The sequence below is a fragment of the Trachinotus anak genome, unplaced genomic scaffold (genome assembly GCF_046630095.1).
Source record: "Trachinotus anak isolate AG129_WGS33_773 ecotype Australia unplaced genomic scaffold, CSIRO_AGI_Tana_v1 ptg000024l, whole genome shotgun sequence".
In the NCBI taxonomy this organism is placed as follows: domain Eukaryota; kingdom Metazoa; phylum Chordata; class Actinopteri; order Carangiformes; family Carangidae; genus Trachinotus; species Trachinotus anak.
In genome coordinates, this window is record NW_027273875.1 from 14660293 (window position 1) to 14676600 (window position 16308).

A 16308-nucleotide genomic window follows, 5' to 3' on the forward strand; every position below is an offset into this window, starting at 1 on the left:
CCTCCCCTCAGCAAACTGGATCTGCCAGTATGTTGAAAATAGACAGTAGCTAATAATATGATTGGACAAACCACTAATGCCTCTTGGAAAGACAACACAGCAATTGCACAAATTTAGAATGTGACAGGGAATTAAAAGGACTTCTGCACTGATTTAGGACTGCATTAAAAAAGGATCAAATACAAAAGTATATATGGAGACAGGAAAGGCCATGAATGAGTATGTGCATATATAACCATATATTTACCATAGTTGTTGTTGATGTGTATTATGTCTCTTGTGAGGCATGAATATGTGCAGACTATGAAAACAAATTTTCTGTCCTGGGAGAATAAGAAATATCCATCCATCAAATCAATGCAGCAGAAACAGAAATACCATCTTTTTTTTATCTTTCTTTATTCCATACATTCTTCTTCCTCCTCAAAACCCCACACCTGCCTTGCCCACAGGCTGACAGGAGGGTTGGAGATTTGGGTGTGTTATGCTAGTAGCTGCTAATGTAGCCTGGAGCCTCAAGCCTGCAGCAGAGATGAGGAGCAGGCTACTGAGATCTGTTGTCAACTGACGCCAACTTAAATGACATCAGCTGGTGACATTCATCAGACTTCACACAGCTCCTCTGGAGCTTCACACAACGTGCGCAGTCGATCTGCCAAACACCTGTAAACAGAGTCTGATGTGTAAAGCTGCTAAAGCTCCTCGTATGGAGAATAAAATGTACACACGGCAAAGTAAGTTTGGTAAAGTGGTTCTGCAAACATCAGTAAAAAAGTGGTAAACTAAACTACAGGCCTTGAGATTTGTGGGTAAAGCAGCACTTTGGGAGAAGTATATCAGATATCAGTCAGCACAGTGATATTTAAACCAGAGGCTCTACTTTCTCAGGAAACAACTTCCTTTCAACAACATTTCTGAGGTAAACACTGTCTGAGAACAGTATATTCCGTTCCCTCTGCAATTCTATACACAGGACCCATAATAATCCTTCGGTACAACCAGCAGAAGGTGACATGACAATAATTCATGTGGTCTACACTTCATACAGTTCACACTGTGTATGAGCAGATGCCCACATGCACATCTCTACTGCTTTGGAGGAAGACACTTGTCATATTGTGAATATATGTTAAAAAATATATCTGTGCATCTGCTGACAGGGGTTTCAGAGATGAACTGAATAAAGAAGCATGAGGCGGCTGTGGCTCAGGAGGTAGAGCAGGTTGTCCACTAATCAGAGCGTGTCCAAGTGGTCTGGGACAAGATACTGAACCCCAAATTGATGGCTGCTGATGGCCATGAGCGTGCGAATTCTGCACTGTAGGTTGGCTCCCAGCTGAATAGTAAGAGAAGCATTTCTAAAACTATTCTACAGTTAGTAGAAACATCTAAATACAAAGACCAGTTCCTGCTCAACAACGGTTTCACCACCTCAGCAAGCATTCTTCTGTTTTTAGCCAAATTACAACTTGTGACGAGATCCAGATCCGGGCCAGATCCTCTGCACCCGACTGAGAGACATGCCAGACAGGTTGTCTACTGTTCCAGGCCTGTTTTCTGCGATGCATACAAAACACCACATCATAATTTGATTTCAGTCCAACCTACGCTGCACTAGCACACATTGTCCTTATAGCACCAGCAAAGCTTCACAGCAAAGGTGACTGCGATCGTGCCAACCCACATTTTTTTACCATAAGCACCAGAATAATTAAGTAATGACAGGTTGTCTTTCACTGATATAATACTACATGTTATTAGTTATTCTGAATGAACCGGGTGCAAGATTTTACTCTACATTATGGTAACAATGGAAACACATCAGACCACTGTGACATGTAGAAAATCACCAGAATTATAAAATCACAACTTCCTCTCAGTCCTCGTGCTCTAAGCTGGAAACAGATACACATCTATGTGTGGGCTGTGCTTTCTCATTGTTTACATCATTGTGAGAGCAGGCTCGAAAAATTAACAGCAGGAGAAACACGACCCATGGTGGTCATTCTCCAAAGTGTGTGAGAGGTGAAGTTGCCCTGTCCTGACAAAGGTTTCTACAGAGGAGAAGAGCTTAATCCAACAGCCATATTATGGACACAAGCAATTCTGATGAGTCCTGCAGGAACACAAAGACGAGGGGGGAAGCAGTACTCTGGTGAGTGCTGAGCGACGGTGAGACAAAAAAAAAAAAAAAAAGAAAGAAAAGAATAAAATTGCATAGTCAAAAAGACAGAAAGACACTACTCACAGTAGTTTCACTCTGGTTTTCTCTTGTCCCTTCTTTTAGCTCCTACACTTTCCTTCACTTCGTGCTGTGGAGCTTCACATGCTCTGAGTTTCCCCCTCCTTAGCGCTCCAACACCTGTCCCCCAGTCTCTATTTCTCAGTGCGCGTGTGTGTGTTCCTACAGTGTGAGAATGTACATCCTGTCTCACAGAGTCCTGTTTCGCGCGTCCGGAGCACAGTCCCCCTCGGCGGGACGTAAAAGTCAGCTCTCCACTTTCTTTCACATACAGAGTGAGCTCTAGAGAGTGTGGGATTTAGAGATGAGGGGGGGCAACAATATCAGCGGCAGCAGCAGCAGCGGTTATGGAGCATGAGTGGTGGTGGTGGATTCCTCAATGGGACAGCTTTCATCTCCTCCATTTTGCCCTCTCTCCCATCCCACCATTGTGATGCCCCATCCTGATATTCCTGCTGTCTTTCTGTTGTTAGCCTCCTGTGTCTGACGGCTGACACCCAACACAACTTTAACACCCAATCTGATTAGCACCAGGAAATAATGGGGAGCAATCACCAGATTAAAAAAGGCACAAAAACAAAAGTGTTTCCTTTCAGTCTCGTTCCTCTGCCGACCTCACTGTCCGGTTCCTCTGTCCCTCGGCCACATGCTATTCTCTCCCTTTTCTCCTCTTCTCCCCTGCCTGACATGCTGGCTCACCCCTCCCCCTTCTCTCCTCCTCCTCTCCCTCTCTGGTTGGTACGTTCCTGGGACAAAGAGCAGGGATGGAGGGAGGGCGGGAGGGAGAGAGACTGAGCAAAAAGAAGCAGAGGAGAGGGCAAGAGGCAACAGAGGAAAAAAAGGGGAGGGGGTGCACTTGCAGGAGAGTAATTTTCTTTCCCTCCACATGTGCAGTCCTCTCTCTTGCTGCAGTCCCCCTGCACAGTGGCAGTCTACTAAAAGCCTTCAATGGAGGGAATGTGCAGTTCTTAGTAGACAATTAATAGTAGACAATAATAAGCAGATATTTAGGCAAAGTGTGTCAACTGATGTTTTGGAATGCAGCAAATAATGGGAGGCTACATCAGTGCTAGGCGACCAAACCCTGCATTTAAAAATTCACTCCACAGTAAATAACCATGGAGGGTGGTAGCTTGCAGCTCAGCACACTAGCAAAGTAGAAATAGAGTCACCAAAAATACAACCTTAACCTCCCCTCCGCTAAACACACACTCTCTGCAACCTGAGCGCTCAGGTTGCAGCCAAATATCTCAAAGGAAGAGGAAAGAGAAGTGCAGGTTGCATCATCTTTGATGACTTCATATCTACCATCCACACATGAGGCAGATTAACACGACCTACTGCTGCAGAGGAGAATGGAAATCGCACAAACCGCCAGCCTCACTGAGGAGGATGTGTGGGAGCCGAGAGACCGCAAGGACACAGAGCTGCATGGGACCTGCAGCGCTCACTGAACACCTCAAACATGCAAAGAGAGTGTGTGTGTGTGTGTGTGTGTCCATGTGTGTGTTTCTCTGCACAAGAAAAAGAAATCTGACAACAAAATGAGGCAAAATCATCCACATAGTTCAATCACACTTCAGCTTTGAATAGTGCAAACTAATTAACTACGACTCCGTGCTCGAAAACTAAAACTAAACTGATAGTTCCTCTGACAGCACCTGCTATCAAATATTTACAGCAAAAATGCTGCACAGTGTCAATTCACAGTCATCACTGAAGCTGAATTTTCCCTGATTCTAAGCTCTAGATGAGCTGTGAGCCATTCCTCTCACTGAGCTGCGAGGTCTGGTCAGACCTGCTGCTGAAGCAGAGCATCAAATCACTCTCTACTACACGTCTGCTTCTGAATATCAAATCATAATCCAATGATGACCCAGTTCATTCAGTTCTGCTCGCCAAGAGTGGGGAGGTCAGATGTTTTCCAGGAAATCGATGCAACCACAGCCAAAGTTCAAGAGAAAGAAGTTTGCTAAAAACTGTCATCAGTTATCTCATCAAACATCATAATATTCTTTTATACAAAACATTAAATGAAGATGTACCAAGGAAAGATTTGGACAAATATAAGAGTCAAATCAAAAACACAAACTGAAGCTGCAGCAGATATTGGATGAATTGAAAATTTTATCTGATGATGGATGATGAAAAGTCTGAATTACCATGACGGTCTGTCCCACATTTCATAGTAATCTGAGCAATAGCTGTTGAGACGTGTCACTCAAAAACACACATCAACGTCACGTCTGCACTAGAGGAAAAGCCAGTGATTATCAAAGCCAGTCGAATTCACTGTCTGCGAAACATCAATGTCTGTAGAAGATTTTGTAGCAAACCATCAAACAGATATTCACTCTGGACTGAAGTGGTGGACTGACCAACAGACCCATACTTCTGTCCTTAGAGCCACAGCTACTAAGAATAAACCCAGTGAACAGCAGTACAGTACTAGAGGAACTACAGTGACTAATGACAAATAATCCTCACTTATGGGCAGAGACCAGTGAGGATTTGTCAGTAAATGATATTATGACGGGGCGACCTGATAGCTGAGTGTTTAGGGCTCTTAGCAGGCGAGTTGGCGGTTCGACTCCAGACCAGCCCGACTCCTGCATGTCATTCCCCCTCTCTCTGCCCCCTTCCTGTCACCCTCCACTGTCCTGCCTAATAAAGGCACAAAAATGCTCAAAAATATCTAAAAAGAAGTGATATTAAGATATAAGACATTTACCTTACCTGATATCGTCCTTAAATAATAATGTATCACCCTTTAAATAAAATACCAACATTATTTTTGACACAGCTTGTCAGCTCATAGTGCTCCTCTGTGCTTTTAATACATTTCCCATGAGCCCCCCCTTCACTGTTGTAACTGTATGATAAATCCTACACCAACGATGCAGAGCTGCAGTACGATAACCACTTTACTAACCATGAGCTGATGGTGGAGCACTGGAAAATGTTTGTCGACCACAACAACAACAGAAAACACTGCACAGACAGAGTCTGGTCTCACAGGACGACGGCAAGAAACCTGGAAACACAAAACAATGACAAGCTCTGGCAGTAAAACTACTGCTTTAATGAACTGATATAAATTTGCATTTGCCTTTCTACTCAATTTGTTAATCAGACTGACGCAGACCCTGTTCACGGTGATACAACACTATTTATAAACAGACACCACACAGGTTGAAGCCACTCATTAATGTGTTATTTTCAAATGTGGGGATGGAAGTCCCAGAAAATGGGGGAGAAATGCGATTTCCCATGATATTGTTTTAACACTGTGGTATTTTTATCAGACTGCAGAACTGGGGGGGGGGGGGGGGGTTCAAGTGCAGGGCTGCCTGTGGGGCTTTGTGTTTCAGAGCTGAGGGATGAAGTGAGAAGGGGCTCCATCTAAAATCATTACCAAGTCTATAAAAATGGATCTACTGAGGGATTGAGGAGTGCAATGGGATTTAAACACTGAGAGTGAGTGAGTGAGAGAGAGGGAGAGAGATCGCTGTGAGGGGATGAGATCATGACTTGGCGGAGGTTCACAAAACAAATCCCATTATGAGGAAGACTTGCTTGCTGTAGTGTACATGCATTCACACAAACATGAATTCGAGAGCAGAGACCTAACAGATGAATGGGAACTGAGTGGGGCCAAAAATGGATTTGCACCTTAGTGTAGAGAGTATAATGTCAATATATGGATCCTGCTAATTCAGGCCACTCTGTTATCTCACCTCGCCGTTAGCTACAGGCCCATCACAATCACATGCCAATGTGAGGATGATTAGATAATGCACAGGGAGAGTACTATTCACAAACACTGAGCTAAATGGACTGTATCCTTTCAAAGCATCGCAACAATCCAGTATTACAGAATGACTGGAATGCAGAAATCCCCAGGAACATCCCCATATGTCGGCAGGGTATTGCAATTTTGTTATTCTCTATTCCAACTTAATTTTCATGAGGCCAGAGAAGGGCTACGACGTTCCAAACATGCTTTCAGTGCAGGAGCCGGCTCTTGCAGTTGAAATGTTCCCACGTCCCAGGCATTTCCCCCGCTGGAGGCCCCCCACCCACCTCCCCAGGTCAGGTAGGAGAGGAGACGATGGTTTGTCAAGTGTGAAGGAGGAAAGGGAAATAAATCAGTGTAGTCAAGCTGCAAATGCCATAACAAGAAAGCGGATATGGAACAGAGTGTTTTTTTTGCTGACTGGCTGGATGTCAGTTCAGTGGACAAATCCCAAACAGTGAGGGGGAACATGAAGATCTCTGCGGGAATGTGAATGTATATCTGTATACGACCTTAATGCATTTGCCTTGAGACACATGTTTGGTACACGGCTGCACAGACAGTTTTCACATATGCTGACCTAAATAGTTGGCGCTAGGCAGAGCTTTCACTGAAAAGAGCCTCTGGTTCACAGGATGTGATGTGTTTACATTTCCACTTGAGTGTGAGGTGTGAAGAAGCACTGTGGGACAGAGGAAATATAACTGTGAACACTGAAATATGAAGTCGCACTTTAAAATCTTTGATTAGTCAATAAGTAATCTCTGAAAGGTGCAAAAGCATCAAAGCTTTGTGACCAAGAGGTTGCAAAATGACTGACATGGGAAAATAAACATTTCTGCTGCACAAATTTGGAAATTCTTCTACGTCTGAATAGCTTGGTTATTTGACATGAGAGATCCTTGTTTTTCCTCAGTGGTTTGAAGTCGATGGGGCGTAGCTGGAAAGATGTGAAATCACGCATCTTAAAGAGGTTAGACACAGGTTTTCTCTGCCGCTGAACGTGGTTTCTTGCAAGGAGCAGGTGGTGGTGATGCCACTTGCCTAGAGCCTCAGACATTGTTACGTTTACAAGACAAGAGGTTATAATATGTCCACTGACCAGCGCTCTGTCTTCAGAGGAGACTGGATACTCACTATCATAAAGACAAAAGGCCGTCCAGCTGGAGTGGAGCTAGCTGGTTAGCATGTTAACATCAGTAGAAGAAAAAAGAAGTGATAGAAATAGAAGAAAAACTAGACGGTTGCTTTCCTCCACCGAGTAAAGGAATGAAGTTTGAAGCTCAACTCTCTACGTTTCTCCCAGACTCATGAGTAAACAGCTGTTAATGCTAATGTTAGCTCATGTAGCAATAGTGAAACATACAAATAGCTCCTTTAAGCTACCGTCAATCAAATATGATCAACCCAGACCCACACAGTCCCGATGGTGATTAATTGAAATTCAGCATTTTAAACCCTTTATAAACCAAGTTTCCTTTTCTTTGCTTTTCTTCTTTGAAATACTGATTTTCTGATACCTCAACACCAAGCAAACAATAACAGAAAACCTGCAGAGAATATAAGTCCTACAATTATTTATTGACTATGTGAATTTATTGACATGCCTGCCACTACTTCCCAGCTGTTTATCTGCCCCCCTGTGAGTGAATGATCTTCCCATGGATACTGCAGCAAGCAGTAGTACTTTTTCAAGACCTTAAACTCATATGTAATCCATGACAACTGGCTGCCAGTCTAGGCTGCTGTGGTGATTTCATTTAGAAAAGTTTGTGTCCAAATTCAACAGCATAATCTTGAACTAATAATGTGTCACAATTACAATGGCCTGTCAGTTTGTCCATAGGGCTGCACAATATACAAAAACATTATAATTGAGATATGAGTCACAATTTCATTTTCACTGAAAAATATAAAAATGATGATGATGATGTGATTTTTGTTGGGTCTTGTACCAAACAAGGATGTTCCTTTACATCTGGAGAATATGGCCAGGGCACCAAAAGTCCCAAAATTATTTATTTATGTTGCAACACCTTTTACCTTTATCCAAAAAAAAAAACCAAAAAAACTGCAGCTCCTGTGATTTGGATATTACACTCGGCCATATTGTGATTTTTATAACATTTTGATTAATTGTTCAGCCCTTATTTTCAAACAAACACATTTCTAACCCAACACTTCAACAGCATTGTCCTCCAACGACCATGAACGAACAGAGAGAACGAGAGCAAGGTTGTGTGTCTGTGTCTGTGTATGTGTATGTGTGTGTGTCTGTGTGTGTGTGTGTGTGTGTGTGTGTGTGTGTGTGTACACTCTGGCTGGTCTTTTGTTTCCTCTAACAAGGGCAGAGTGAGTCTAACCGTTACATCATCCTCTGCTTACAAGGAGCAGAGAGGTCCTGTGAATGAACATGTGATGGAGGGTTTGACATCATCTCTTTGCAGGGCACGGTTCTCAGTTTGCTTTGTCCACAGTCACAGTGGAGTGTGAACAATTATGGAGTTAGAACCGATCCAACGTTTGGCTGATTATTGGTCATGAATATTCTCTTGATCCTGCTGTTAGTCAATGCTGTGCCTTTAAAGTCTGCCTGACTGGCTGTGTGCTGCCCGGTGCTATCTTCAGTGCAGTGCTGCAGTTGATGGATTGGGTCCCACTGGGGGCGGGAATTCATCTCTATGCATCTCTCATGGTCCTTTGTGAGTGAGGGGGCTGAGTGGGCAGTGGGAGCATATTGTGTCACGATGCTCAGCTAGCAGGGTGGATGTGGCAGGCAAGTGATGGAGGGATGGTTGGATGGATGGATAGAAAGGATGGATGGATGAGTATGAGCAGAGACAAAATGAAAAGCACAGTCCCTCCCCCTCCCCCCTTCCAGACTGTTTCTGTCACGTCAGAGTCTGAGGGGAGAAACAGCTGAGGCACATCAGCCGTACAGCAACGCACGGCGAGCTGACCTAAAGAATGGCTGAGAGGGGCGTCAGTCTCCATCATACGCATGGCCGCACACATACATGCAGCTCACAGCTCTCATTCACCTATACACAGAAATCACACCCTCTGTAACTGCATGCACCGCTGTTGAAACAAGGGGGGGGGCACTCCTTCACAGCTCTTAAACTCAGAACTCAGATTGATTGCCGTAATTATTGTCGAAGGCTGGATACACCACCCTTCTCCGTCTTTGTCTTTCTCTCTCTCACACACACGCCAAGTCTCAGGCCACTTATCACTCTCCAGGTTTATTATTAAAGGACCAGTGTGTAGGACTTAGGGGGACGTGTTGGCAGAAATTGAATATCATATTTATAATTATGTTTTCATTCGCGTATAATCATCTGAAACTGAGAATCGTTGTGTTCTCATTAGCTTAGCCCTTCACATCTACATATGGAGTGGGTCCTCTTCCTTGGAGCCCTCTATTTTACACCATCATGTTTCTACAGTAGCCCAGAATGGACAAACCAAACACTGGCTTTAGAGAGGACCTTATGCATTTTTACATCACCTGTAGGCCACCGTAGGTTCTCCTACACGCCTGGAAAGAGAGGGGTGAGGGGAGGGTTGAGGGGAGGGGTGTTCAGTTGGTTGCAATCTGCAACCTCACTGCTAGATGCCACTAAATCCTACACACTGGTCCTTGAATCTATGTCCCAGAACATCCAGCATCCAAAACGCACTTGCATCATGTAAATATCTTGCCTCACATTGTTTATATGTATCAGTTTCTTTGTTATGTCCTGTGTACACAGACACAGCATGTCTGACCTCTGGCTGTGAGTGAGGAGAGAAAGCTTTTGTCTATCTGCCTGTGACCTGACACCACTACAGCAAATACACCAAGCACCGAAAACAAACCAAAGGCAAGATACATTTCAGGTACTGCAATCTGCAAAGGTATGAAGAGTACTCTACCACTGTAGCTTCACACTTACAATGGAAAGTTTCGCCAAAAGTCGATGCAGCAGAACCAGAGATACCTTTTTTTATTCCATATGCTCCCCTTCGTTATCAAAAGCTGGTGCATACATTTCCCACAATGCAATGTAAAATCCAGCAAAAACAAGAATAAATGAATATAGAGATAATGGTAACCTCAAAAGTTAAACTCTCCCTGACTGAAAAGTCCACACTCAGTGTATGTGTACTGTAGGTTTGAAGTTCCCACATCACACTTGTTGAAGTTGCATACTGGACAATGATTGGCTCAAAACTGGGTGTGATATCATAAATCCTGCTTTAAGATGAGCTCAGAGAAACTTTTCCCTTACATTCAAATTTACCCATCAGACGCTTTTATCCAAAGCGACTCAGAAGGGAGGGACATCACTGAAGCTTCAGTGCAGTAGGAGACCATTGTGTAAGTACTAAATACTACATCTATTCAATAAATGCAAGGAGATCAGGGGAAGATGTGCGTTAGAGGTTTTAGGAGAGGACATGCTCTCAGAGAACATGAGTCTTCAGAGAATCTTGAAGATAGACAGGGAGGCCCCTGCTCTGATAGACTTCAGTAGCTGGTTCCACCATCAGGGAACCACAGACCAGAACAGTCTGGACTCAGACTGACTTGTGTGCAGGGATGGTGATGACAGACCACATTCCTGGGAAGAACACAGTGACTTGAGAAGGAGCATAAGGAATAATGAATGATCGAGTTCAAGTAGATGGCACAGACCCAGAAGTCACTCTCAATTAGTGACTTGAATTTGATTCGGGCGGCCATGGGTATCCTGTGGAGGTCGATGAGTAGCGGAGTGACATGTGCCCTTTAGGCTCAAAGATCAGATGTGCTGCCGCATTCTGGACCATATGTAAGGGTTTCACTGTCTGTGCCAGAAGGGCTGAGGGGAGAGATGGTCTGGACCAAGAGCTGGGCCTGATTTTTCTGCTGGCGTATAGAGTAAAGCTGCATGTCTCGGGACGGATGCAACATGGTCAGAGAAGGAGAGTTTCAGTGTGCATAATGATGTATGTGCATACATCCAAGTAAAAATAACAAAAACACATTTTTTCATCACACACCAAAGAGAACCATGACATAGTTTTTGGACAGGACCAGCTTGTGTGGTTCTGAACTCTCCATTAATAGTAAAATGTCGAAGAGTGCGAACCACAGAGCGGTCTATGTGCGACAAGATGGGACAAAATGGCAGGTTGTAGATAAACCATATGGAAGAGCAGGGCCGGCAGGAACAGAGGGAGAGTAGTGCTGAGGTCAATAAAGTTGTTTTCCTGGTGTCTGGCTGCATACTGTTTCATGCAGTCACTGGCCTGCAGGGCTGGGAGAGAGCTGAGGGGAACGGAGCGGAAAAAAGGGAAGCTAGAGGCCGTTCAAGAGAGACATCAAGGAGGACAAAAGCCATGGACAGTGAGGCATCAAGTAGTCTACAGGATAACAGCTAAATATTCCTGTGAACAGGAAGTGAGGGACCTCAGAAAGTGGCTCCTTTATTAGATACACATGCTTGTTAAAGCAAACAGCACCTCATTTCAACAACAAACTGCTCAATCTAAACGGCATGTGGACGGGGTCAACGGGTTCAGTTACTGTTCAAGTACACATTACAATGCACAACTTCAGTGACTGTAAATGTTATATTATTGTTATAAATATCTGCCCTCTGGCAGTTTTTTTTTTACAGTACTATCCAGTAAACCAAAAAACAGACACGATAGTAAAAGGTGCAGCTCTGTGAGCCAAAGAGCCTCGTCAGTGTAAAAGGTCAGAGGAGAAAGGTGGAAAGTCCCACTCACAAAACGCTGACACAGCAGGACTGTGCAGAAAGGTATTTGTACATGCACGACTTATAGAAGGCTAAGGTGGACCAGGTGTACAGTGTGCATGTGATCACCAAAACAGACGATGGAAAGTATAATGTGACATGTTTATGGCAGAGTCAGAGTTTAGTAAAAAGCTCTTGATTATGCAGCTCTGTTCTGGTACCTAGGTTGTGTTGATGACCATCTGACAGTCTGTGTTCAACTGTGTTTTGAAAGGTGCTCTATAAACTAAGTTGTTATGATCTGTGTTCCTTCATGGTCAGTCTAACTTTTTCAAAGCATTTCTTTTGGCAGAAATATATGAAAGGATTCATCCTCTGAAGAAAGTTACATCAACAAATAATTTTCTATAAAATGTAATAACTTTCAAAACTCCCCTAAAAAATATTTTCCATTCAATAGTTTCTTAGACAGCAGAGGTAAAATCAATGAAGGCTTCTACAGCAGTCCTGAAACCTACACACAACTGTTTCAGAAGCAGTGTATATACTGTATTGTGATCTATTTTTCTATTAATTTTTCACTCTTCAGTGTGTAACTGATAGAGAATGACCCCTGGTTTTGGATGGGCAGTCTGTTCTGTCCACACAGAAAACAGCCGGGGGCAAGCTCAGCAAGAAGAGAAGCAGGAGAGCTCACACTGAGGAGACCTGCAGAGCAAGAATGTCGCCAGAGAACCAACAAGAGCCAACACTCATTAGAGCCATCACTTCTTCAAAAAAAGTTTCCTACCTAACATACATTTCTGACAAGTTAAATTAATACCTGTTTACAGTTACAAGTGGTCTAATAGTAGTTTATTTCATAGATACGGTCATTAATTATTCTTTAAGATACAGTCCAATTTATCAGTTTGTTCATGTCCTTGAGAATATACCAACATTTAGTGATTAAAATATAAATTAAATCATGTCGTCTCTCTGCTTCGCTGAGCACCTGTGAGTCCATATCTGCTCTGCTCATGACATTCAATTTTAATCAATCTCTATTAATGATAAACTGTTTCGTTTTGGTGCCTTTAATTTAAATTGATTTCACTGTGTGGTCCATCACACAAACTGATAAAGTTGTTGAGTGTCAATAAAACAGTTTGGGTTGGCAGAGTTTTAATGAGTGTTGGTGCTGATGTACTAGCAGCTATGAAAATGTCAATACAGAGTAATGTTAACATTACACAGTACACCTGTGAGTAGCAGTGAGCTTTGCTACGTGCCAGCTAAACCTGGTGGTCGTGATGCACAGTAGGTACCTTGACCACATCACTCCAGCTCTATCGTATTAACTAACTGCATAACAACAAAGGAAATGTATCGTCATGTTCAGACCAGCATTACATGAGACTTGTGTCCATAGGTTTGTTGCTCCAGTGCATGCTGGGTAGTGTTGGCACATGCCTGCTCTCAGGCCGCTGCTCCATCTCGGCCTCATTGTCTGTGGTGTTTTTGATCTTTATCTTGTTTGCAACCTTTGTCCACAACAGTCACCTCTACATTAAGGCTACTAGGACTTTCAAAGGGGTCACCATTTATTGCACTCTGCTGTAGCTAAATAGTCCTGTCCATGCATGTGGCAGATTAATGCAGAGGTGATTAATTTAGAATTAAAAGTAACTTGTTGTCTCCCACAGGCACAAAGATGAGCTGTGTCTGATGGCACAGCTTTATCAATAAGTTCTGTTTTTCTTTCATTGGTGCAGATGGAGAACCATCACAGAACCATCAGCTGTTGTCAGTTTATCATTTTCATGCAAGAGGCCCAAAATCCTCCTTACTGATTATGAGCTTGATATGGAAACACACAGCTGTTTAAATAGGAGGATGAGAGAGTCTCTAATGTCAAAACAAATACTGGAAGTAAATAATATTAAAAAAAAGCTTTTTATTCTGGAGTCACCAAATGCTGTGAAGGAGCAGCCTCCCTGAAACTGTTGGTTCCCCTGATCCTCTCCAGACCGCCCTCTGCTCTCACCGACACATCACCAGAGATCTGGGAAGGTGCTGTTTGGTTGGAACAGGAGGAATGAATGACTCTGAATTCATTCATTCAGACTTTCACTGCACCCAGGTCTATGATGCTATCTTTGGAAGTCATTGCATTTAACATGGCGGCCATTAATAACCCAGGAGAGCTGAAATGCTTGAGATAAAGGCTGTCCTTAGGCACAGATACGCTTTGAGCTAAAGGATAACATCAGCATGCTAACATGCTCACAGTAACATTGCTAAAATGCTGATGTTTAGAGGGTTTAATTTATCAATTCATCCTGAGGGGAAAACAAATGCCTCAACTAAATTTACTGCTATCTATTCAATATTTCACAAAAAACCTACAGGTGGCAAATCCATCTTGTAGATGTTGAGATATTTAATACCAAAGTTATCACAATTCATCTTTTGGGCACCATGAATATCTGCAATAAATGTCATGGCCATTCATCAGATGGTTGATGAGATGTTGCAGTGTGTACTGAGACATACAGCTCAATGACATACCTCTCTTCTGCTTTCTATTCCCCTCAAGTGACCCTGCGTTATACTGTGTACTCCCACACTAAGTGTGTGTGATGCATGTGGCGGTGCTGACTCATTCCCAGCGAGCGTGTGAATGCTGTTTAACATATGTCGTGTACAGACAGTTCAGCGCAAATCACCATAAAATGACACGTGTGCGTTCACAGTGAGGTGGGCTCACAGGGAGCTGAACTGCTGCCAGGTTCAGCAGCAAGCTCCGCTCACACTACAGCAGCACAGTGGGATCTACACTGTGTTACCTCTACAGAGGAACCTGCATATGATACTGTACATGTTTAAAACATGTAAGTCATTCAGTGAGAATGGGAAAAAAATGATTCCAGGTAGTTTCAATTATCAACAATTATATCTTCATATCAACAGCAAATGTAATTGGACTGTTCCACACAACACAATCTTAATGTCCACACTGAGCTCAGGGACAGTGCAGCCGGTTTGTCACGCTACATTAACAGTTGTTCATCAGCAACACAATTTGGCTGTTCACACAAACAAAACATTAAATCCTAATGAATATTTGTCACCAGCAATTCAGAGAATGTGCAACACTTTATAATCAATAATAATAATACAGTGTGTAATTATGTAAATGATGCCAGTTCAGGTCAATGTCAGTGCATCAAAGACTGAACAAAAACAAAAGAACTTGCTGGTTACCAGTCAAATATTATCTAACATACCAGAGTCATGGGACAAAATCTGCCACGCAACTTGCTGCTCTGAGTGCAGACACACAACTCTTTGGCCTTCTGTGACTATGAGATCCTGATGTTTCCACAACAAAACCTTGCCTGACTCAAATTCTCCTTTGGCAACGTTTTTTATTATGGAAATGAAAGAACATGTCTTCCAGCAGAAGGCTGAATGCCAATCTGAGCCCAAGTCCTGACCCTGTCTCAGTCCAGTAAACTGTACACACAGTCTGTGAGTGTGTAACTACATGTGGGGTTTAAATACAGAAATATTCTCAAAGGTCCCATATTTTATAAATCAAGATGTCCATGTGTTTTTTTTTTATTATAAAGCAGGTCAAGGTTCTATATTAATACTGTGAAAGTGTCAAAGCCTCAGTCCACATAGAAATGCACACAGCCTGTGTTCAGAAACTGAGCCTTAAAACCAGCCGTCAGGACTTCTGTAACTTTGTGATGTCACAACAAAGCAGTCACTGCTCTCAGCCACACCCCAAGCCCCGCCCACCTGGACCCACCATCCAAACTTGCAGGATTTGGTTTCTCTGAGTGTTTACCTGAAATCTGCTATATTTTTAATAGATCACTCAGAAAACAGTCAGACTGACCTGTTGTTACTAGAGCTCCAGAGAGAAGCCTGAGAGAGGAGATGTAAAACCACATCTTCTTATGGATATCTAACATAATAATAATAATAATAATAATAATAATAATAATAATAATAATAATACTTCAAATAAAACACTGGAAAAGTGTAAAATATGGAACCTTTAAACTTTACTGGTGAAGCTACCAGAGATGGCACCACTATAGAATATACTATATCTGTACAAACTGTCTGAATATGTGACATAAGTAACATAAAACAAAACAAAAACTGATACTGTAGCATTGTAACTTGACGGACACATCCATCAAATAACCACCACGTGGAACATCAAACTTTAATTGGAGGAAATAATCTCTGAATGCTTACCTCAGCAGCCATGTTTTCATTCACTGCCTCACCAAGTATTTACATCATGTCACAATCATTTGGACCAAATAAACAGAATACATTTGTGACCAATTCATCAAACAAGCAAACCATGTTTGGTTGAGCCAAGATTATACATAAAATATACTGACTGACACGGGTAACAAACACAGAATAATGAATCCTTTAATAAACAAAGAAGATGTGAGTTTTCATCGGGGCTCTGTTCACTTGAGAGAAGAGGCAGGAGCTACGCTGAATACCAAAACCAAACAGCAGCAAAC

At 42.7% G+C, this 16308-nt stretch overlaps 1 protein-coding gene across 7 annotated transcripts in view; it reads right to left on the bottom strand.

Annotated features, from left to right (window-relative positions):
* Positions 1-16308, bottom strand: part of arhgap32b (Rho GTPase activating protein 32b) — a 113348-nt gene that overhangs the window by 44578 nt on the left and 52462 nt on the right. Inside the window, exon 1 of one of the 7 annotated variants that reach the window (XM_071460610.1) lies at positions 2249-2879. The exons of the other annotated variants lie outside the window; for them this stretch is intronic. The gene's annotated coding sequence lies outside the window, so the exon portion shown is untranslated. Of the gene's footprint in view, positions 1-2248; positions 2880-16308 lie in introns of those variants that run through there. 7 annotated transcript variants of the gene reach the window in all.